The sequence below is a fragment of the Arachis ipaensis genome, chromosome B5, assembly GCF_059453495.1.
Source record: "Arachis ipaensis isolate K30076 ecotype BB chromosome B5, ASM5945349v1, whole genome shotgun sequence".
Lineage (NCBI taxonomy): Eukaryota > Viridiplantae > Streptophyta > Magnoliopsida > Fabales > Fabaceae > Arachis > Arachis ipaensis.
In genome coordinates this window covers 60,822,233-60,846,347 of record NC_142440.1, presented here as the reverse complement: position 1 = coordinate 60,846,347, position 24,115 = coordinate 60,822,233, and the positions used below count along the sequence as shown (strand labels likewise).

General features: G+C 38.0%; 2 non-coding genes and 1 pseudogene across 2 annotated transcripts; all 3 read right to left on the bottom strand.

Moving 5' to 3' along the window:
- LOC148564370 (uncharacterized) overlaps positions 1 to 23,850 on the bottom strand; it is a 34,831-nt pseudogene extending 10,981 nt beyond the window's left edge.
- LOC148564372 (small nucleolar RNA R71) lies at positions 1,008 to 1,115 on the bottom strand. The gene has a single exon (XR_015884765.1). It is a non-coding gene; the product is annotated as a small nucleolar RNA R71 (small nucleolar RNA).
- LOC148564371 (small nucleolar RNA R71) lies at positions 17,639 to 17,746 on the bottom strand. Its single transcript, XR_015883942.1, has one exon. It is a non-coding gene; the product is annotated as a small nucleolar RNA R71 (small nucleolar RNA).
- Positions 23,851 to 24,115: the final 265 nt, after the last annotated feature.

Genomic DNA, 24,115 nt, shown 5'->3' with positions numbered 1-24,115 from the left:
TATCTAACTTCCTATCTTTTCAAAATTGATTTTCAAATCTTTTTTTTTCAATTAATCTTATCTTGTTTGATTCTTATCGTTTTCAAAACCATCTAACTAATTTTCTCTCTCTAATTTTCGAAAATCACCTTCCTCTTTTTCAAAATTCCTTTTTAATTAACTAATTATTTTAAATTTAAATTTAAATTTTATTTCTTTTCTTATTTTCGAATTTTAACTTTAAATTTAAATTAAAAACAAAAATATTTCTTTTCTTTTCAATTATTTTCGAATTCTTCCCTCTCATCTTCTTCTAATTATTTATTCATCTACTAACACTTCTCTTCCACCCAAGAATTCGAACCCACTCTTCCCCTCTGTGTTTGGATTCTCATCTTTTCCTTCCTCTATTCTTCTCTTCTTATACTTACATAAGAAATCTCTATACTGTGATATAGAGGATTCCATATTTTCTTTTTTGTTTTCTTCTTTTTCATATGAGTAGGAACAAGGATAAGAACATTCTTGTTGAAGCTGATCCTGAACCTGAAAGGACTCTGAAGAGGAAGCTAAGGGAAGCTAAAGCACAACTCTCTGGAGAAAATCTGACAGAAATTTTTGAAAAAGAAGGAGACATGGCCGAAAATAATAACAATGCAAGGAAGATGCTTGGTGACTTTACTGCACCAAATTCCAATTTACATGGAAAAAGCATCTCAATCCCTGCCATTGGAGCAAACAATTTTGAGCTAAAGCCTCAATTAGTTTCTCTTATGCAGCAGAATTGCAAGTTTCATGGACTTCCATCAGAAGATCCTTTTCAGTTCTTAACTGAATTCTTACAAATCTGTGATACTGTTAAGACCAATGGGGTTGACTCCGAGGTCTACAGGCTTATGCTTTTCCCGTTTGCTGTAAGAGACAGAGTTAGAATATGGTTGGACTCTCAACCTAAAGATAGCCTGAACTCTTGGGATAAGCTGGTCACGGCTTTCTTAGCCAAGTTCTTTCCTCCTCAAAAGCTTAGCAAGCTTAGAGTGGATGTTCAAACCTTCAGACAGAAAGAAGGTGAATCCCTCTATGAAGCTTGGGAGAGATACAAGGAACTGACCAAAAAGTGTCCTTCTAACATGCTTTCAGAATGGACCATCCTGGATATATTCTATGATGGTCTGTCTGAATTATCTAAAATGTCATTGGACCATTCTGCAGGTGGATCCATTCACCTAAAGAAAATGCCTGCAGAAGCTCAAGAACTCATTGACATGGTTGCAAATAACCAGTTCATGTACACTTCTGAAAGGAATCATGTGAGTAATGGGACGCCTCTGAGAAAGGGAGTTCTTGAAATTGATACTCTGAATGCCATATTGGCTCAGAATAAAATATTGACTCAGCAAGTGATGACAAGTCATCCTAGCCTGTTTTAGCTAGTCTTTTTCTCTTGTTTTCATTAGAATTATGCACTTTCTTGAGCTACAAGCAAGCTAATTGAGTAGATTTTCATGTTTCCCTTGATTGAACCAACCATATATGAATTCATGCCATTTCATGAGGTTTTATGCTATATTTGTTGCATATTGTGAAAGAATAAATATCTCATGATTTTGAGCATAGCTTTGATGTGTTTGGTTGATTAATTATAGGTGAAGAAAGCTTGGAGAAAGGTTGAAGCAAGAAGGAATAGCTAGGAGTAAAGAGAAGACAATGGAATAAGTGAAATTGAACCAGGAAGCAAGAAGCTGGACCTAAAGTTAGCATCAAACTTTTGCACAAACTTTTGGTTGAAAAGTTAGCCCCAACGTTAGCCCCCTAACTTGGAGGCTAACGTTGGAACTTGAAAATTCTCCCCTGGGCTCCAAAAGTTTGCGCCAACGTTAGCCCCCTAACTTTGAGGCTAACGTTGGCACATGAATTTCTCCCCTGGGCACCAAAAGTTTGCGCCAACGTTAGCGCCCTAACTTTGAGGCTAACGTTGGCACATGAAAATTCAATGGGGAAGGAGCAAAAGTTTGCGCCAACGTTAGCCCCCTAACTTGGTGGCTAACGTTGGCGCCACAAGCACACTAGGCAAGGCCAACGTTAGGGTCAAAGTTAGACCCCTAACGTTGGCACCAACGTTGATATCAGCAAAATGTGCTAGCTGATATGAAAAGTTGGAGCCAAAGTTAGACCCCTAACTTTGGCTCAAACTTTTGGTCCAACTTTTGCTAACCTCAAAACCGGTTCAATTGGTTCACTTCGGTTCTTCTCCAAACTTCAAGAGCAATCAACCAAGGCCTCTTTCAACCCAATTCCACCAAGAGCAAAGGCCCAACTCAAGGCTTGAAGATCATTGGAAGAAAGTGTATAAATAGGATAGAATTCAAGTTCTTCGAGGAGCTTTCTTTTTGGAATTTTCATAATAGTTTCCGGAGAGCTTTTGTTATTGAGTGAACTTTAATTTCTTTGTCTTGGGGAAGGAGAATTCACTTCTCTTCCTCTTAGTTTTATTGCTTTCAATTTCAATTACACTTGTCTTGGATCTTGGGTTGGAGAATTGAAGAAATTCTGTTTCAATCTCATCCTTGGATCCCTCTGCTTTACTCACTGCATAATTGAATTTAATTTTCTGTTAATTGCTCTTCATCTCTTTTCTTTGCAATTTACATTTTCTTTGCAATTGTTCTTGTTGGATCTAGGAAGGCATTGAGATCTAGACTTGGTTTTCTAGTCTCTGGGCCCTGAGATCTCAATTTTATATTCTCTGTTTCTTGCTTTTAATGTTCATTTACTTTACTGCTTCAAGATCCGTTTCAATCCCAATTTCCTTTCCCTCTTCTGTTTAATGCAATTCAACTTTTCCTTGTTTAAATTCTGCAAATCCATTCCCCAATTCCCTTTACAATTCCAGCTGTTTACATTTCTTGCACTTTAAGATTCCGCAATTTACATTTCTTGCATTCTAAGTTTCTGCCATTTAATTTCTTGTTCTTTAAGATTCAGCAATTTATTTCATGTTCTCTTTAATTCCATGCACTTTAATTTCTGCAAAATCACAAAACACTCAACCAAACCTTGATTCGCTTGACTAAATTAACCACTAAGCTAAAATTGCTCAATCCTTCAATCCCTGTGGGATCGACCTCACTCCCGTGAGTTTTTATTACTTGATGCGACCCGGTGCACTTGCCGGTTAGATTTGTGTGTTTTGGGAGAAAATTATTCTTCCTCCAAAATACTCATCAAGTTTTTGGCGCCGTTGCCGGGGATTGATTAGATTGACAATGATTAAGTGAGGTGGTAATTTAGATCAAGCACTTTTTCTTTAATTTTTGACTAACCCACTAACTGTTTGAAGTTTTGTCTCAACCGGCTACATCCAATTTTCAAGAGAATCACTGTGTTTTCTATTGATTGATTTATATGTCACAGGGAAGAAGAAGTTTCTGAGAAAGAAGTACATCACAACATGAAGCCACAACTCATTACACTAATAGAGAACAACTGTTCCTATGGTGGAAATCCCTTGGAGGACTCTAAACAGCACCTATCCATTTTTCTGAAAACTTGTGGGGCTGTCAATCTCAATGGTGTAGACCATGATACCATTAAGCTCTTGTTATTTCCTTTCTCACTGAAGGATGAAGCAGCACAATGGCTTGAAACCTTTCCCCAAGGAAGTATAACTAGTTAGGATGAATTGGTTGCCAAGTTTCTAGCCAAATTCTCCTCACCCCAACAACACATCAAAATGAAAGAAGGAGTACTTCCATTCATACAAAGAGAGGAAGAACCACTATTCAAAGCATGGGAGAGATACAAGAAAGCAAATGACAAGGTGGATTTTCGAGCGTTCTATGAAGGATTAACCTCCGAAACAAGAAAAGCAGTAGATTACTTCTCAGATGGCCTACTCAAGGCAACAGCAACCATCCAAGGAACTGCAGTGTTCAGTGACAAAAGAGCCAATAACCAACACTCATTTGAGACGCCACGGAATGCAATTTCAGAAAAGGAAGTAATGAATCTTGAAGGAGTGAGAGCAATCATGAATCAAAACAAGCAGCTACACCAGCAAACTCAGCAGCAATTGAAATCAATAGCTAGGCAAATTGATTCTCTACATTCTGCCACAGTGAATGCACAATTTCCACCATGAAAACCACATTCTTATTTAAGAATGAGGGAATCTCAGCATCAGGAACAAAGGGACCTCAACTATAATAACCCCAACTTCCCAAACCTGCAAAAACACCATCATACCAACAAAAATCACTACATACCACCCCAATATACACACCTCCAACCTTATCCTACCCCACCACCCGCCCAAAATGACTTACATCAATCACCACAATTAACACAGTCACAACCAATCCTAAACTTCCAAAAACTCTATGTTTTAGAAATGATGATGGAAAGGTTTATGAAAATTCAAGAAATGACATTAATAGAGCAGGAGGACATAAGGAAAAACCAAGAGGCATATCTCAAGAGAATTGAAAGGTACATGGAACAAATGGTTCAAAACCCTGCTAAACTGGGTGAGAGAGAGGGAAATATATCCCTAAAAGCCACTGAAGATGACTTGAAGAACAATGAAAAAGCTGCTGAGTTGAAAGGGAAAGCAGTTATGGAAAACAAGGAGAAGCCTACGGTGAGAGGAGGAAACCAAAGGCAACAGAGACCTCAACTTCCATGATCAGAGGATGAAGGATGTCAAGCTAGTGACAATAAAAGAGCGCTTGTTGGGAGGCAACCCAACCCGAGGTAGTTTTCTGTTCATAACTATTTTAATAAAAAGGTTAACTAGTTTTATCTATAATGCAAGAAGCTAAGTTTGGTGTTGCTCACCAAAACAATCTAAGGGAGAATGAAGGATTCTAAGTTTGGTGTTCCACCAAAATCTCATCATAAAACACACTCTCACCTTCTGCATAATGCTGGCCTCAAGCATGTTGGATAAACTAGTTAACTACTCTGCTGTTTCCTAGTTTTCAGTTTTATTGCTTTTGAAAAAGAAGAAAAAGAGTTTCACACATGGTTAATCTAATGCATTGGCAAGGTACTAAGTTTGGTGTTCCCACACCAAAGTAAGTACAAAGGCCCACAAATAAATCATGCAAGCTAACCAATTTTCAAGTGCTTGGGGAACAAGCAACTTTCAATATCATTGCAGAGGTCCATATAAGCTGTTGGAAGGATTAAGCATCATCAACCAAAGAAACAAAAGATGAACTTAAAGGCCAGCAATGATGATGATGAGAAGAAGGAAAGCAAGTAAACTTCAACAGGTTGTATTGTTAAGTCATTGTTTTGCATCAAATATTGCTGTAATTGAAAGTTGGATTGTATCCTTAATTGCCCTGCCTGTCTGCATAGTATAGTTTTCTTTCTATATACCCCTGCCTGCATGCATAGTATAATTTCTTTCTTTATAATTCAATAAGCAAGATGTTTGATCATTCACAACATTCTCATCTTCAAAACTTGTTTGCACTCAATTTCCAAGAAATGCATCACATGAAAGTTCTTTGAAAAGAAGGATTGAGGAATTAAACAATTTTGAGGCAAGCAAAAGATTGGGAGAAGTGGTGGTTCTAGTTGTATGATTATGTATTGAGGTTGCATGCTTGTGAAAACTTGCATGGGAGCTCATAGGCGGGACATGAAGTTCAAAGAAGTATTGTGGAGATTCTCAAAAATTTATTGATCCAAGAAGTAGCAAACAAAACAAAAGAAAGAAAAGAAAATACAAAAACAAAAGGAATATGGCCCAAGGCTCTGAGCATCAATTACTAGGCAGAAAAAGAAAGAAAGAAACAAAAACTCAAAGAGTTGTTATCCTAGTAAATGCTTGTGGTTGAGATGTGTCAAGGAAAGAGGCTTGAGCAAGTAAATCCTTAGGGGTGCTTCAACACCTAATACCTTAAAACCAACTGGTTTAGGAGTATTGATTGAAAGCTTATCTAAAGAGCCGCTCTGAGACATGATACTTAGAGTCGAGGCCAAAGCACAGAAACTATAAGCTGCTTCAAGGTGATTACATATAAAGAGATCTCCATGATACCATTTGGATGAAAATCCTAAGACCTACGACTCCCAATATGTAAGGACTAGTGAGCACTGAAGCCCTTGCATGAGCATATGATTTAGAGTTCACCCCACTGATACTTGATCACTTCACTCACTGTACTTTACAAGTGTTCCTCAATCCATCTTAATTGAAAGAATCTCTGAGCATAATTCATTTCTTGCTTGAGGATAAACAAGCTTTAAGTTTGGTGTTGTGATGACAAGTCATCCTAGCCTGTTTTAGCTAGTCTTTTTCTCTTGTTTTCATTAGAATTATGCACTTTCTTGAGCTACAAGCAAGCTAATTGAGTAGATTTTCATGTTTCCCTTGATTGAACCAACCATATATGAATTCATGCCATTTCATGAGGTTTTATGCTATATTTGTTGCATATTGTGAAAGAATGAATATCTCATGATTTTGAGCATAGCTTTGATGTGTTTGGTTGATTAATTATAGGTGAAGAAAGCTTGGAGAAAGGTTGAAGCAAGAAGGAATAGCTAGGAGTAAAGAGAAGACAATGGAATAAGTGAAATTGAACCAGGAAGCAAGAAGCTGGACCTAAAGTTAGCATCAAACTTTTGCACAAACTTTTGGTTGAAAAGTTAGCCCCAACGTTAGCCCCCTAACTTGGAGGCTAACGTTGGAACTTGAAAATTCTCCCCTGGGCTCCAAAAGTTTGCGCCAACGTTAGCCACCTAACTTTGAGGCACACATGAATTTCTCCCCTGGGCACCAAAAGTTTGCGCCAACGTTAGCCCCCTAACTTTGAGGCTAACGTTGGCACATGAAAATTCAATGGGGAAGGAGCAAAAGTTTGCGCCAACGTTAGCCCCCTAACTTGGTGGCTAACGTTGGCACCACAAGCACACTAGGCAAGGCCAACGTTAGGGTCAAAGTTAGACCCCTAACGTTGGCACCAACGTTGATATCAGCAAAATGTGCTAGCTGATATGAAAAGTTGGAGCCAAAGTTAGACCCCTAACTTTGGCTCAAACTTTTAGTCCAACTTTTGCTAACCTCAAAACCGGTTCAATTGGTTCACTTCGGTTCTTCTCCAAACTTCAAGAGCAATCAACCAAGGCCTCTTTCAACTCAATTCCAGCAAGAGCAAAGGCCCAACTCAAGGCTTGAAGATCATTGGAAGAAAGTGTATAAATAGGATAGAATTCAAGTTCTTCGAGGAGCTTTCTTTTTGGAATTTTCATAATAGTTTCCGGAGAGCTTTTGTTATTGAGTGAACTTTAATTTCTTTGTCTTGGGGAAGGAGAATTCACTTCTCTTCCTCTTAGTTTTATTGCTTTCAATTTCAATTACACTTGTCTTGGATCTTGGGTTGGAGAATTGAAGAAATTTTGTTTCAATCTCATCCTTGGATCCCTCTGCTTTACTCACTGCATAATTGAATTTAATTTTCTGTTAATTGCTCTTCATCTCTTTTCTTTGCAATTTACATTTTCTTTGCAATTGTTCTTGTTGGATCTAGGAAGGCATTGAGATCTAGACTTGGTTTTCTAGTCTCTGGGCCCTGAGATCTCAATTTTATATTCTCTGTTTCTTGCTTTTAATGTTCATTTACTTTACTGCTTCAAGATCCGTTTCAATCCCAATTTCCTTTCCCTCTTCTGTTTAATGCAATTCAACTTTTCCTTGTTTAAATTCTGCAAATCCATTCCCCAATTCCCTTTACAATTCCAGCTGTTTACATTTCTTGCACTTTAAGATTCCGCAATTTACATTTCTTGCATTCTAAGTTTCTGCCATTTAATTTCTTGTTCTTTAAGATTCAGCAATTTATTTCATGTTCTCTTTAATTCCATGCACTTTAATTTCTGCAAAATCACAAAACACTCAACCAAACCTTGATTCGCTTGACTAAATTAACCACTAAGCTAAAATTGCTCAATCCTTCAATCCCTGTGGGATCGACCTCACTCCCGTGAGTTTTTATTACTTGATGCGACCCGGTGCACTTGCCGGTTAGATTTGTGTGTTTTGGGAGAAAATTATTCTTCCTCCAAAATACTCATCAGCAAGTCAATATGATCTCTCAGAGTTTGAATGGATTGAAGGAATCATCCAACAGTACTAAAGAGGCATCTTCTGAAGAAGCTTATGATCCTGAGAACCCTGCAATAGCAGAGGTGAATTACATGGGTGAACCCTATGGAAACACGTATAATCCCTCATGGAGAAATCATCCAAATTTCTCATGGAAGGATCAACAAAAGCCTCAACAAGGCTTTAATAATGGTGGAAGAAACAGGTTTAGTAATAGCAAACCTTTTCCATCATCCACGCAGCAACAGATAGAGAATTCTGAGCAGAACCCATCTAGCTTAGCAAATATAGTCTCTGATCTATCTAAGGCCACTGTGAGTTTCATGAATGAAACAAGGTCCTCCATTAGAAATTTGGAGGCACAAGTGGGCCAGCTAAGTGAAAGGGTCACTGAAACTCCTCCTAGTACTCTCCCAAGCAATACAGAAGAAAATCCAAAGAGAGAGTGCAAGGCCATTGACTTGACCATCATGGCCGAACCTACAAGGGAGGAGGAGGACGTGAATCCTATTGAGGAAGACCTCCTGGGACGTTCAGTGACCAATAAGAAGTTTCCCTTTGAGGAACCAAAGGAATCTGAGGCTCATCTAGAGACCATAGAGATTCCATGGAACCTCCTTCTGCCCTTCATGAGCTCTGATGAGTATTCTTCTTCTGAAGAGAATGAAGACATTACTAAAAAGTAAGTTGCTAAGTACCTTGGTGCAATCATGAAGCTGAATGCCAAATTATTTGGTAATAAGACTTGGGAAGATGAACCTCCCTTGCTCACCAATGAACTGAATACATTGGATAGGCAGAAATTACCTCAAAAGAAACAGGATCCTGGCAAATTCTTAATACCCTGTGCCATAGGCACCATGACCTTTGAGAAGGCTCTGTGTGACCTGGGGTCAGGAATAAACTTAATGCCACTCTCTGTAATGGAGAAACTTGGGATCTTTGAGGTGCAAACTGCCAGAATCTCATTAGAGATGGCAGACAACTCAAGAAAACAGGCTTATGGACAAGTAGAGGACGTGTTAGTAAAGGTTAAAGGCCTTTACATCCCTGCTGATTTTATAATCCTAGACACTGGAAAGGATGAGGATGAATCCATCATCCTTGGAAGACCCTTCCTAGCGACAGCAAGAGCTGTGATTGATGTGGACAGAGTAGAGTTAGTCCTTCAACTGAATGAGGACAACCTTGTGTTTAAAACTCAAGGATCTCCTTCTGTAACCATGGAGAGGAAGCATGAAAAGCTTCTCTCACTGCAGAGTCAACCAAAGCCCCCACAGTCAAACTCTAAGTTTGGTGTTGAACCCTCACATTCAAACTCTAAGTTTGGTGTTGGGAGGTTCCAACAATGCTCTAAACATCTGTGAGGCTCCATGAGAGCTCACTGTCAAGCTATTGACATTAAAGAAGCGTTTGTTGGGAGGCAACCCAATGTTATCTAATTATATTTATTTATTTTCTATTGTTATTTTATGTTTTCTTTAGTTTGATGATCATGTGAAGTCACAAAAACTACTGAGAAATAAAAAACAGAATGAAAAATAGAATGAAAAATAGCACACCTTAGAGGAAGAGCAGTCTGGCATTAAATGCCAGAAACAGGCTACATTTTGGCATTTAACGCCAGAAACAAGCAGCAGTCTGGCGTTAAACGCCAGGATTGCACAGCAAGGGCGTTTTACACGCCTAATTGGAGCAGGGATGTTAAGTCTTTGGCCCCACAGGATCTGTGGACCCCACAGGATCCCCACCATTTCTTCTCTCCTCTTCACACCTTTTCATAACTCTCTTCCACAAATACCCTTCACCAATTACATCATTCTCTCTTTCCCATCACCTCTTCACCACTCTCCCCTCCCAAACCCATCCACACATGGCCGAACCACTCACCTCCCTTCATCTCCTTCATTTTTCTTCTTCTTTTACTACCTTCTTCCTTCTTTTGCTCGAGGACGAGTAAACATTTTAAGTTTGGTGTGGTAAAAGCATTGCTTTTTGTTTTTCCATAACCAGTAATGGCACCTAAGGCCAGAGAAACCTCAAGAAAGAAGAAAGGGAAGGCAAAAGCTTCCACCTCTGAGTCATGGGAGATGGAGAGATTCATCTCAAGGGTTTATAGCTCAGTAGTAGAGCATTTGACTGCAAAACAAGAGATCATGGACCTCAACAAGAGCATGAGGAAATTCCTCACCATGAAATCCCTGAGATGCCTTAAGGGATGCACCTTCCTCCACAAAACTATTGGGAGCAAATCAACACCTCCCGAGGAGAATTAAGTTCCAACATGGGAAACCTAAGGGTGGAGCATCAAGAGCACTCCATCATCCTTCATGAAATAAGAGAAGATCAAAGAGCTATGAGGGAGGAGCAACAAAGGCAAGGAAGAGACATAGAGGAGCTCAAAAGCACCATTGGTTCTTCAAGAAGAGGAAGACGCCACCCTCACTAAGGTGGACTCATTCCTTAATCTCCTTGTCTATTTATTTTACTGTTTTTTGATTTTTGAGCTTTATGATTTATCTATGTTTGTGTCTTTACTACATGATCACTAGTGTCTAAGTGTCTATGCCTTAAAGTTGTGAATGTCCTATGAGTCCATCACCTCTTTTAAATGAAAAGTGTTTTAATTACAAAAGAACAAGAAGTACATGGTTTCGAATTCATCCTTGAAACTAGTTTAATTATTTTGATGTGGTGACAATACTTTTTGTTTTCTGAATGAATGATTGAACAGTGCATATGTCTTTTGATATTGTTGTTTATGAATGTTAAATATGTTGACTCTTTAAAGAATGATGAAAAAGGAGACATGTTATTTGATAATCTGAAAAATCATAAAATTGATTCTTGAAGCAAGAAAAAGCAGTGAAGAGCAAAGCTTGCAGAAAAAAAATTGCAAAAAAAAAAGAGGAGAAAAATGCGGAAAAAAAGGAAAAAGGAAAAGCAAGCAGAAAAAGCCAAAAGCCCTTAAAACCAAAAGGCAAGGGTAAAAAGGATCCAAGGCTTTGAGTATCAGTGGATAGGAGGTCCTAAAGGAATTAAATCCTGTCCTAAGCGGCTAAACCAAGCTGTCCCTAACCATGTGCTTGTGGCGTGAAGGTGTCAAGTGTAAACTTGAGACTCAGCGGTTAAAGTCGAGGTCCAAAGCAAAAAGAAGAGTGTGCTTAAGAACCCTGGACACCTCTAATTGGAGACTTTAGCAAAGCTGAGTCACAATCTGGAAAGGTTCACCCAATTATGTGTCTGTGACATTTATGTATTCGGTGGTAATACTGGAAAACAAAGTGCTTAGGGCCACGGCCAAGACTCATAAAGTAGCTGTGTTCAAGAATCAACATACTGAACTAGGAGAATCAATAACACTATCTGAATTCTAAGTTCCTATAGATGCCAATCATTCTGAACTTCAATGGATAAAGTGAGATGCCAAAACTATTCAAGAGGCAAAAAGCTACTAGTCCCGCTCATCTGATTGGAGCTAAGTTTCATTGATATTTTGAAATTTATAGTATATTCTCTTCTTTTTATCCTATTTGATTTTCAGTTGCTTGGGGACAAGCAACAATTTAAGTTTGGTGTTGTGTTGAGCGGATAATTTATATGCTTTTTGGCATTGTTTTTACATAGTTTTTAGTATGATTTTGTTAGTTTTTAATATATTTTATTAGTTTTTAAATAAAAATCACATTTCTGGACTTTACTATGGGTTTGTGTGTTTTTCTGTGATTTCAGGTATTTTCTGGCTGAAATTGAGGGACTTGAGCAAAAGTCAGATTCAGAGGTTGAAGAAGGACTGCAGATGCTGTTGGATTCTGACCTCCCTACAGTCAAAGTGGATTTTCTGGAGCTACAGAACTCCAAATGGCGCGATCTCAATTGTGTTGGAAAATAGACATCCAGGGATTTCCAGCCATATATAATAGTTCATACTTTTCTCGAGTTAGATGACACAAACTGGCGTTCAACGCCAGCTTCCTGCCCTATTCTGGAGTTAAAAGCCAGAAACAGGTTGCAAAGTGGAGTTAAACGCCAGAAACAGGTTACAAACTAGCGTTCAACTCCAAGAGAAGCCTCTACACGTGTAAAGCTCAATGATCAACCCAAGCACACACCAAGTGGGCCCCGGAAGTGGATTTCTGCATCATTTACTCATTTCTGTAAACCCTAGTAACTAGTTTAGTATAAATAGGACTTTTTATTATTGTATTCAAAGTCTTGGTTACTCCGGTTCCCCTCTGGGGCCGAGACCAATGAACTCCATTATCACTTATGTATTTTCAACGGTAGAGTTTCTACACACCATAGATTAAGGTCTGGAGCTCTGCTGTTCCTCATGAATTAATGCAAAGTACTATTGTTTTTCTATTCAATTCAAGCTTATTCCTATTCTAAGATGTTCATTCGCACCCAAGAACATGATGAATGTGATGATTATGTGACGCTCATCATCATTCTTGATGACATGTCACCATGTCATGTTTTTCTATGCTTTTCCTTTGTTTTCAATAGGTTTTATGCACTTTCTTGAGCCATAAGTAAGCCAATTGGGTAGAATTTCATGTTTCCTTTGATTCAATCAACCATGGGTAAATTAATACATTTTCATGAGATTTTGTGTTATAATTGTTATATATTATGAAAGAATAACAATCTCATGATTTTGAGCATAGCTTTGATGTGCTTGGTTGATTGATGATAGGTGAAAAGAGCTTTGAAGAAGGTTGAAGAAAGAAGAGATGGCAAGGAGCAAGAGAGAACAAAAAGCTTGAGCAAAAGCTTGCCTCAAACTTTAGCTCAAACTTTTGGAAGAGTTGAAAACACCCTGGATGGAGCAAAAGCTTGCGCCAACGTTTGCCTCAAGCTTTTTGGCAAACGTTGGCACCACACACCACAACAGCCTGAAGGGGTATACTTCCAACAAGAATAACTTGAGCTACAGAGCTCCAAATGAGGTGATTTAAAAAGCAATGGAAAGTAGGAATCGAGAGCTTTCCAAGCATATATGGCACTGCATGGTGGACACTAAAATTGAGGGAGAAAACTGCCCCGCAATGAGCATAAACAAACATGGTGGCAACCTGTAGTGAGGCCAACTGACCTCTGCACCTTCGACGGAGTATAACTCGAGCTGTAGAGCTCCAAATGATGCGCTTCCAACGGCATTGGAAAGTAGACATTTAGGGCTTTCCAACAATATATAATAATATGGGGTGGACAATACGTTTGAGCCTCTAGAACTGGCGTTTTCGACCACGTTTGAGGCAAACTTTACCTCAAACGCTGCATACCAAAGCCAGCGACCCTGTCCTCTTCAAAGGGACATAACTTGAGTTGTAGATGTTCAAATGCGGTGATTCCAATTGGGTTAGAAAGCTGACATTCAGAGCTTTCCAACCATATATAATAGTCTATAGTTGGCATGAAATTGGCAACGTTGACAAGAGGACAAAGTAGCACCCCACACATGCATACAAGGTGATCCACGTTTGGCTTAAAGTTTGACCTCAAACTTTAGCTCAAACGTGGATAGCAGCAAAAGGGGGTGGCTGGTATAAAAAGCTTGAGCCAAAGTTTACCTCAAACTTTGACTCAAGCTTTTGTGCTTTATGTCCCGATTCACAATGGGTTTCTCTCCAACTCCAAGTGCAATCAACAGAGGTCATCTTCAACCCAAATCTAAAGCACGCAAAGCCCATTATCATCACTCAAAGGCACAAGAAATAGATAAAATAGGAATTTCATTTAATTGTAATTTGTCTTTAATTTCACTTTCATTTTCATTTTCATTTTGTAAAAAGCCTATATAAGGCATCATTCTCATTTTAGAAAGGGAGAGGCTCTAATAGAGAGCATTGGAGGCGAATTCCATCAGAGAGCACTAGGATTTGAGAGCTCTCTCTTAGTTTTCATTTTGTTTTGAATCTTGGGTTGAAAATTGAAGAAATTTTGTTTCAATCTCTCCTCGAGAATTCTCTCTGTTTTCTTCTTCTGCAATCTTTCTTTTAATTCTCTATAACTTTTCTCTTGTTGGATTAAGGAAGGACTTGAGATCTAGACTTGATTTCTAGTCTCCTCCACCCCTGAGATCTTCAACATCCTTTTAATTGCTGCAATTTAGCATCAGTCATTTTCTATTTTTAATCTTTCAAGCATTTTTACCTTCTGTTGCATTGCTTCCAATTTACATTTCCTGCAATTGTTCTAAGTTCTTATTCACTGCAATTTTGCTTCTCTGCTTACATTGTTCCCAATTTATTCTTCCTGCAATTTAAATTTCCAGTCGCGTGATCTATTGCTCTCTTTAATTTCCAACACCCCAGCCCCTTTACTTTTCATGCAATTTACTTTTCTTGCAATTTAAGTTTCAGCTATTTTACTTTCTTGTTCTTTAAGTTACTTGCAATTTTACTTACTGCACTTTATAATTCCTGCAAATTTACATTCTGTTGGTTCAATTGTCACTCAAATCACTCAATGTTAGCTTGACTAAACTAATCACCCACTAAAATTGCTTGATCCATCAATCCCTGTGGGATCGACCTCACTTTAAGTGAGTTTTACTACTTGATGCGACCCGGTATACTTGCCGGTGAGTTTTAGGTGTTTTGGAAATTCGTTTTTCCACAAATTTTCCCATCAATTCTCACTTACGAACGCGTGCCTGACAAACACTTCCGTTCTACATGCAAACAAGCTAGAATAAATATCTCTTAGATATCTAATACAGAGGACCGAGTCCGAGATATTAGAGTCTTCGTGGTATAAGTTAGAACCCATGGACGACCATTCTTGAGATCCGAAAAGTCTAAACCATGTCTGTGGTATTTCGAGTAAGATCTGGGAAGGGATGGCTGCGACGAGCTTCAAACTCGCGAGTGCTGGGCGTAGTGACAGACGCAAAAGGATCAATGGATCCTATTCCAGCATGATCGAGAACCGACAGATGATTAGCCATGCAGTGACAGCGCATTGACCATTTTCACTGAGAGGACAGGATGTAGCCATTGACAACGGTGATGCCTAACATACAGCTTGCCATAGAAAGGAGTATGAAGGATTGGATGACAGTAATAGGAAAGCAGAGATTCAGGAGGAACAAAAGCATCTCTATACGCTTATCTGAAACTCTCACCAATGAATTACATAAGTATCTCTATCTTTAATTTACGTTCTATTTATATTTTTATTATCAATTCACCATAACCATTTGAATCCGCCTGACTGAGATTTACAAGGTGACCATAGCTTGCTTCAGGCCGACAATCTCCGTGGGATCGACCCTTACTCACGTAAGGTTTATTACTTGGATGACCCAGTGCACTTGCTGGTTAGTTGTGCGAAGTTGTGACAAAGTGTGATTCACGTTTGAGAGCACCAAGTCTTTGGCGCCGTTGTTGATGATCACAATTTTGTGCACCAAGTTTTTGGCGCCGTTGCCAGGGATTGTTCGAGTTTGGACAACTGACGGTTCATCTTGTTGCTCAGATTAGGTAATTTTATTTTATTTTTAAGCTTTTTATTTCTTATTTTAGAAAATAATACAAAATTTTTTTTCTTTTTCGTTTTTCCCAAAATAATTTTCGAAAAAAATAAAAAAAAAAAATTAATAAAATCATAAAAACAAAAAAAATATTTTGTGTTTGTTGTTTGAGTCTAGTGTCAAATTTTAAGTTTGGTGTCAATTGCATGTTTTAACTTCTCCCTAAAAAAATTTTCGAAAAATTCATGTATATGTTCTTCGTGATCTTCAAGTTGTTCTTGATGATTTTCTATGTTTGATCTTTAATTTTTCTTGTTTTGTGTCTTTTCTTGTTTTTCTTATGCATTTTGAATTTATTAGTGTTTAAGGTTTGAAAATTTCTATGTTTGGTGTCTTGCATGTTTTTCTTTTCTTAAAAATTTTCAAAAATAAGTTCTTGGTGTTCATTTTGACATTCAAAGTGTTCTTGATGTTCACCTTGACATTCATAGTGTTCTTGCATGCATCATGTGTTTTGTTTCATAATTTTCATTCATTAGGTCTTTTTGATGTTTTTCTCTCTCATCATTAAAATTCAAAAATAAAAAAAATATCTTTCCCTTATTCTCTCATAAATTTTTGAAAATTTGATTTGATTTAGTCAAAAGTTTTTAAATTTAATTGTTTCTTATGAGTCAAGTCAAATTTTCAATTTAAAAATTCTATCTTTTTCAAATCTTTTTCAAAAATAAAATCTTTTTCAATTTTTTTCTTTCATAATTTCGAAAATTTTAAAATTTATTTTCAAAATCTTTTTCTTATTTCTATTTCATATTTTCAAAATTAATGCTAACAATTAATGTGATTGATTCAAAAAACTTTAAGTTTGTTACTTGCCTAGTAAGAAAGGTTCAATCTTTAAATTTTAAAATCATATCTTTTTGTTTCTTGTTAGTCAAGTAATCAACTTTATTTTTCAAAATCAAATCTTTTTAATTTTTTTTTCAAATATTTCTCAAAATAAGTTTCAATCACATCTTTTTCAAAATCAATTTCAAAATCTTTTCTAACTTCTTATCTAACTTCCTATCTTTTCAAAATTGATTTTCAAAACTTTTTTTTCAATTAATCTTATCTTGTTTGATTCTTATCTTTTTCAAAACCACCTAACTAATTTTCTCTCTCTAATTTTTGAAAATCAACTTCCTCTTTTTCAAAATTCCTTTTTAATTAACTAATTATTTTAAATTTAAATTTAAATTTTATTTCTTTTCTTATTTTCGAATTTTAACTTTAAATTTAAATTAAAAACATAAATATTTCTTTTCTTTTCAATTATTTTCGAATTCTTCCCTCTCATCTCCTTCTAATTATTTATTCATCTACTAACACTTCTCTTCCACCCAAGAATTCGAACCCACTCTTCCCCTCTGTGTTTGGATTCTCATCTTTTCCTTCCTCTATTCTTCTCTTCTTATACTTACATAAGAAATCTCTATATTGTGATATAGAGGATTCCATATTTTCTTTTTTGTTTTCTTCTTTTTCATATGAGTAGGAACAAGGATAAGAATATTCTTGTTGAAGCTGATCCTGAACCTGAAAGAACTCTGAAGAGGAAGCTAAGGGAAGCTAAAGCACAACTCTCTGGAGAAAATCTGACAGAAATTTTTGAAAAAGAAGGAGACATGGCCGAAAATAATAACAATGCAAGGAAGATGCTTGGTGACTTTACTGCACCAAATTCCAATTTACATGGAAAAAGCATCTCAATCCCTGCCATTGGAGCAAACAATTTTGAGCTAAAGCCTCAATTAGTTTCTCTGATGCAGCAGAATTGCAAGTTTCATGGACTTCCATCAGAAGATCCTTTTCAGTTCTTAACTGAATTCTTGTAAATCTGTGATACTGTTAAGACCAATGGGGTTGACTCCGAGATCTACAGGCTTATGCTTTTCGCGTTTGCTGTAAGAGACAGAGTTATAATATGGTTGGACTCTCAACCTAAAGATAGCCTGAACTCTTGGGATAAGCTGGTCACAGCTTTCTTAGCCAAGTTCTTTCCTCCTCAAAAGCTTAGCAAGCTTAGAGTGGATGTTCAAACCTTTAGACAGAAAGAAGGTAAATTTCTCTATGAAGCTTGGGAGAGATACAAGGAACTGACCAAAAAGTGCCCTTCTGACATGCTTTCAGAATGGACCATCCTAGATATATTCTATGATGGTCTATCTGAATTATCTAAAATGTCATTAGACCATTCTGCAGGTGGATCCATTCACCTAAAGAAAACACCTGCAGAAGCTCAAGAACTCATTGACATGGTTGCAAATAACCAGTTCATGTACACTTCTGAAAGGAATCCTGTGAGTAATGGGACGCCTCTGAGGAAGGGAGTTCTTGAAATTAATACTCTGAATGCCATATTGGCTCAGAATAAAATATTGACTCAGTAAGTCAATATGATCTCTCAGAGTCTGAATGGATTGAAGGAATCATCCAACAGTACTAAAGAGGCATCTTCTGAAGAAGAAGCTTATGATCCTGAGAACCCTGCAATAGCAGAGGTGAATTACATGGGTGAACCCTATGGAAACACATATAATCCCTCATGGAGAAATCATCCAAATTTCTCATGGAAGGATCAACAAAAGCCTCAACAAGGCTTTAATAATGGTGGAAGAAACAGGTTTAGCAATAGCAAACCTTTTCCATCATCCACTCAGCAACAGATAGAGAATTCTGAGCAGAACCCATCTAGCTTAGCAAATATAGTCTCTGATCTATCTAAGGCCACTGTGAGTTTCATGAATGAAACAAGGTCCTCCATTAGAAATTTGGAGGCACAAGTGGGCCAGCTAAGTAAAAAAGTCACTGAAACTCCTCCTAGTACTCTCCCAAGCAATACAGAAGAAAATCCAAAGAGAGAGTGCAAGGCCATTGACTTGACCATCATGGCCGAACCTACAAGGGAGGAGAAGGACGTGAATCCTAGTGAGGAAGACCTCCTGGGACGTTCAATGACCAATAAGAAGTTTCCCTTTGAGGAACCAAAGGAATCTGAGGCTCATCTAGAGACCATAGAGATTCCATGGAACCTCCTTCTGCCCTTTATGAGCTCTGATGAGTATTCTTCTTCTGAAGAGAATGAAGACATTACTGAAGAGCAAGTTGCTAAGTACCTTGGTGCAATCATGAAGCTGAATGCCAAATTATTTGGTAATGAGACTTGGGAAGATGAACCTCCCTTGCTCACCAATGAACTGAATGCATTGGATAGGCAGAAATTACCTCAAAAGAAACAGGATCCTGGCAAATTCTTAATACCCTGTACCATAGGCCCCATGACCTTTGAGAAGGCTCTGTGTGACCTGGGGTCAGGAATAAACTTAATGCCACTCTCTGTAATGGAGAAACTTGGGATCTTTGAGGTACAAACTGCCAGAATCTCATTAGAGATGGCAGACAACTCAAGAAAATAGGCTTATGGACAAGTAGAGGACGTGTTAGTAAAGGTTAAAGACCTTTACATCCCTGCTGATTTCATAATCCTAGACACTGGGAAGGATGAGGATGAATCCATCATCCTTGGAAGACCCTTCCTAGCCACAGAACGAGCTGTGATTGATGTGGACGGAGGAGAGTTAGTCCTTCAACTGAATGAGGACAACCTTGTGTTTAAAACTCAAGGATCTCCTTCTGTAACCATGGAGAGGAAGCATGAAAAGCTTCTCTCACTACAGAGTCAACCAAAGCCCCCACAGTCAAACTCTAAGTTTGGTGTTGAACCCCCATATTCAAACTCTAAGTTTGGTGTTGGGAGGTTCCAACGATGTTCTAAACATCTGTGAGGCTCCATGAGAGCTCACTGTCAAGCTATTGACATTAAAGAAGCATTTGTTGGGAGGCAACCCAATGTTATCTAATTATATTTATTTATTTTCTATTGTTATTTTATGTTTTATTTAGGTTGATGATCATGTGAAGTCACAAAAACTACTGAGAAATAAAAAACAGAATGAAAAATAGAATGAAAAATATCACACCTTAGAGAAAGAGCAGTCTGGCGTTAAACGCCAGAAACAAGCATCTGTCTGGCGTTTAACGCCAGAAACAAGCATCTGCCTGGTGTTAAACGCCAGAAACAGGCTACATTTGGGCGTTTAACGCCAGAAACAAGCAGCAGTCTGGCGTTAAATGCCAGGATTGCACAGCAAGGGCATTTTACACGCCTAATTGGAGCAGGGATGTTAAGTCCTTGGCCCCACAGGATCTGTGGACCCCACAGGATCCCCACCATTTCTTCTCTCCTCTTCACCCTTTTCATAACTCTTTTCCACAAATACCCTTCACCAATTACATCATTCTCTCTTCCCTATCACCTTTTCACCACTCTCCCCTCCCAAACCCACCCACACATGGCCGAACCACTCACCTCCCTCCATCTCCTCCATTTTTCTTCTTCTTCTACTACCTTCTTCCTTCTTTTTCTCGAGGATGAGCAAACATTTTAAGTTTGGTGTGGTAAAAGCATTGCTTTTTGTTTTTCCATAACTAGTTATGGCACCTAAGGCCAGAGAAACCTCAAGAAAGAGGAAAGGGAAGGCAAAAGCTTCCATCTCCGAGTCATGGGAGATGGAAAGATTCATCTCAAGGGTTTATAGCTCAGTAGTAGAGCATTTGACTGCAAAACAAGAGATCATGGACCTCAACAAGAGAATGAGAAAATTTCTCACCATGAAATCCCTGAGATGCCTCAGGGGATGCACCTTCCTCCACAAAACTATTGGGAGCAAATCAACACCACCCGAGGAGAATTAAGTTCTAACATGGGACAACTAAGGGTGGAGCATCAAGAGCACTCCATCATCCTTCATGAAATAAGAGAAGATCAAAGAGCTATGAGGGAGGAGCAACAAAGGCAAGGAAGAGACATAGAGGAGCTCAAAAGCACTATTAGTTCTTCAAGAAGAGGAAGACGCCACCCTCACTAAGGTGGACTCATTCCTTAATCTCCTTATCTATTTATTTTACTGTTTTTCGATTTTTGAGCTTTATGTTTTATCTATGTTTGTGTCTTTACTACATGATCACTAGTGTCTAAGTGTCTATGCCTTAAAGTTGTGAATGTCCTATGAGTCCATCACCTCTCTTAAATGAAAAGTGTTTTAATTACAAAAGAACAAGAAGTACATGGTTTCGAATTCATCCTTGAAACTAGTTTAATTATTTTGATGTGGTGACAATACTTTTTGTTTTCTGAATGAATGATTGAACAGTGCATATGTCTTTTGATATTGTTGTTTATGAATGTTAAATATGTTGGCTCTTGAAAGAATGATGAAAAAGGAGACATGTTATTTGATAATCTGAAAAATCATAAAATTGATTCTTGAAGCAAGAAAAAGCAGTGAAGAACAAAGCTTGTAGAAAAAAAAATTACAAAAAAAAAAGAGGAGAAAAATACGGAAAAAAAAGAAAAAAGAAAAAGCAAGCAGAAAAAGCCAAAAGCCCTTAAAACCAAAAGGCAAGGGTAAAAAGGATCCAAGGCTTTGAGCATCAGTGGATAGGAGGGCCTAAAGGAGTTAAATCCTAGCCTAAGCGGCTAAACCAAGCTGTCCCTAACCATGTGCTTGTGGCGTGAAGGTGTCAAGTGAAAACTTGAGACTGAGCGGTTAAAGTCGAGGTCCAAAGCAAAAAGAAGAGTGTGCTTAAGAACCCTGGACACCTCTAATTGGGGACTTTAGCAAAGCTGAGTCACAATTTGAAAAGGTTCACCCAGTTATGTGTCTGTGTCATTTATGTATCCGGTGGTAATACTGGAAAACAAAGTGCTTAGGGCCACGGCCAAGACACATAAAGTAGCTGTGTTCAAGAATCAACATACTAAACTAGTAGAATCAATAACACTATATGAATTCTAAGTTCCTATAGATGCAAATCATTCTGAACTTCAATGGATAAAGTGAGATGCCAAAACTATTCAAGAGGCAAAAAGCTACTAGTCCCGCTCATCTGATTGGAGCTAAGTTTCATTGATATTTTGGAATTTATAGTATATTCTCTTCTTTTTATCCTATTTGATTTTCAGTTGCTTGGGGACAAGCAACAATTTAAGTTTGGTGTTGTGGTGAGCGGATAATTTATACGCTTTTTGGCATTGTTTTTACATAGTTTTCAGTATGATTTAGTTAGTTTTTAATATATTTTATTATTTTTTAAATAAAAATCACATTTATGGACTTTACTATGAGTTTGTGTGTTTTTCTGTGATTTCAGATATTTTCTGGCTGAAATTGAGGGACTTGAGCAAAAATCAGATTCAGAGGTTAAAGAAGGACTGCAGATGCTGTTGGATTCTGACCTCCCTACAGTCAAAGTGGATTTTCTGGAGCTACAGAACTCCAAATGGCGCGATCTTAATTGCATTGGAAAATAGACATCCAGGGCTTTCCAGCAATATATAATAGTCCATACTTTTTTCGAGTTTAGATGACGCAAACTGGCGTTCAACGCCAGCTTTCTGCCCCTATTCTAGAGTTAATCGCCAGAAACAGGTTGCAAAGTGGAGTTAAACGCCAGAAACAGGTTACAAACTGGCGTTCAACTCCAAGAGAAGCCTCTACAAGTGTAAAGCTGAATGCTCAGCCCAAGCACACACCAAGTGGGCCCCGGAAGTGGATTTCTGCATCATTTACTCATTTCTGTAAACCCTAGTAACTATTTTAGTATAAATAGGACATTTTATTATTGTATTCGAAGTCTTGGTTACTCCGGTTCCCCTCTGAGGCCGAGATCAATGAACTCCATTATCACTTATGTATTTTCAATGGTAGAGTTTCTACACACCATAGATTAAGGTGTGGAGCTCTGCTGTTCCTCATGAATTAATGCAAAGTACTATTATTTTTCTATTCAATTCAAGCTTATTCCTATTCTAAGATGTTCATTCGCACCCAAGAACATGATGAATGTGATGATTATGTGACGCTCATCATCATTCTCACTTACGAACGCGTGCCTGACAAACACTTCCATTCTACATGCAAACAAGCTAGAATGAATATCTCCTAGATATCTAATACAGAGGACCGAGTCCGAGATATTAGAGTCTTCGTGGTATAAGTTAGAACCCATGGACGACCATTCCTGAGATCCGAAAAGTCTAAACTTTGTCTGTGGTATTCCGAGTAGGATCTGGGAAGGGATGGCTGCGACGAGCTTCAAACTCGCGAGTGCTGGGCGTAGTGACAAACGCAAAAGGATCAATGGATCCTATTCCAGCATGATCGAGAACCGACAGATGATTAGCCATGTAGTGACAGCGCATTGGACCATTTTCACTGAGAGGACAGGATGTAGCCATTGACAACGGTGATGCCTAACATACAGCTTGCCATAGAAAGGAGTATGAAGGATTGGATGACAGTAATAGGAAAGCAGAGATTCAGGAGGAACAAAAGCATCTCTATACGCTTATCTGAAACTCTCACCAATGAATTACATAAGTATCTCTATCTTTAATTTACGTTCTATTTATATTTTTATTATCAATTCACCATAACCATTTGAATCCGCCTGACTGAGATTTACAAGGTGACTATAGCTTGCTTCAGGCCGACAATCTCCGTGGGATCGACCCTTACTCACATAAGGTTTATTACTTGGATGACCCAGTGCACTTGCTGGTTAGTTGTGTGAAGTTGTGACAAAGTGTGATTCACATTTGAGAGCACCAAGTCTTTGGCGCCATTGTTGATGATCACAATTTCGTGCACCAGGAAATCCTTTGGGGAAAATTGTATCCATTCACGATTACCACGTGCTAGTAGGATACTGAGTATAAAACCAGAGGAAAACCAATCCCAGGGATCTTTTCATGAGTGGACAACTTTGTTTAGAGAAATGCAAACAACTCCAAATGAAATTCCTGCTAATTACTATGAAGCTAAGAAAATTGTTTCCCAGCTTGGATTTGAGCAGGTTAAGATAGATTTTTGTGTCAATGGTTGTATGATATATTACAAAGAGGAAAAAGATCTTAGACAATGTAAATTTTGTGGGGAGTAGAGATTTAAGCCTAGGAAGGGTAAAAATAAAAAGGTGCCATATAAAAGAATGCATTATTTGCCATTGATTCCAAGGCTACAAAGGTTGTATGCATCAATGAGTACTGCCCCTTATATGTTGTGGCATCACCAATATCGCAGAAACAAGGACGTGATGACACATCCTTCCCGTGGTGAAGCATGGAAACATTTTGATACCAAGCATCCTCATTTTGCAAGCAAACCATGTGATGTTAGACTTGGACTTTGTTCTGATGGGTTTTTTCCTAATGTTCATATTAGCACACCATACTCTTGCTGGCTTGTTATAGTCTCCCCTTATATAACCTTCCACCTCATATGTGTATGAAAGACCCTTTTTTGTTCCTAATGTGCATTATACCCAGAAAAGAGAATTCTAAAGCAAAAATTGATGTTTATCTTCAACCATTGATAAATGAACTTAAAGAGTTGTAGGATGAAGGCGTCGTAACATACGACATTCATAGCAAG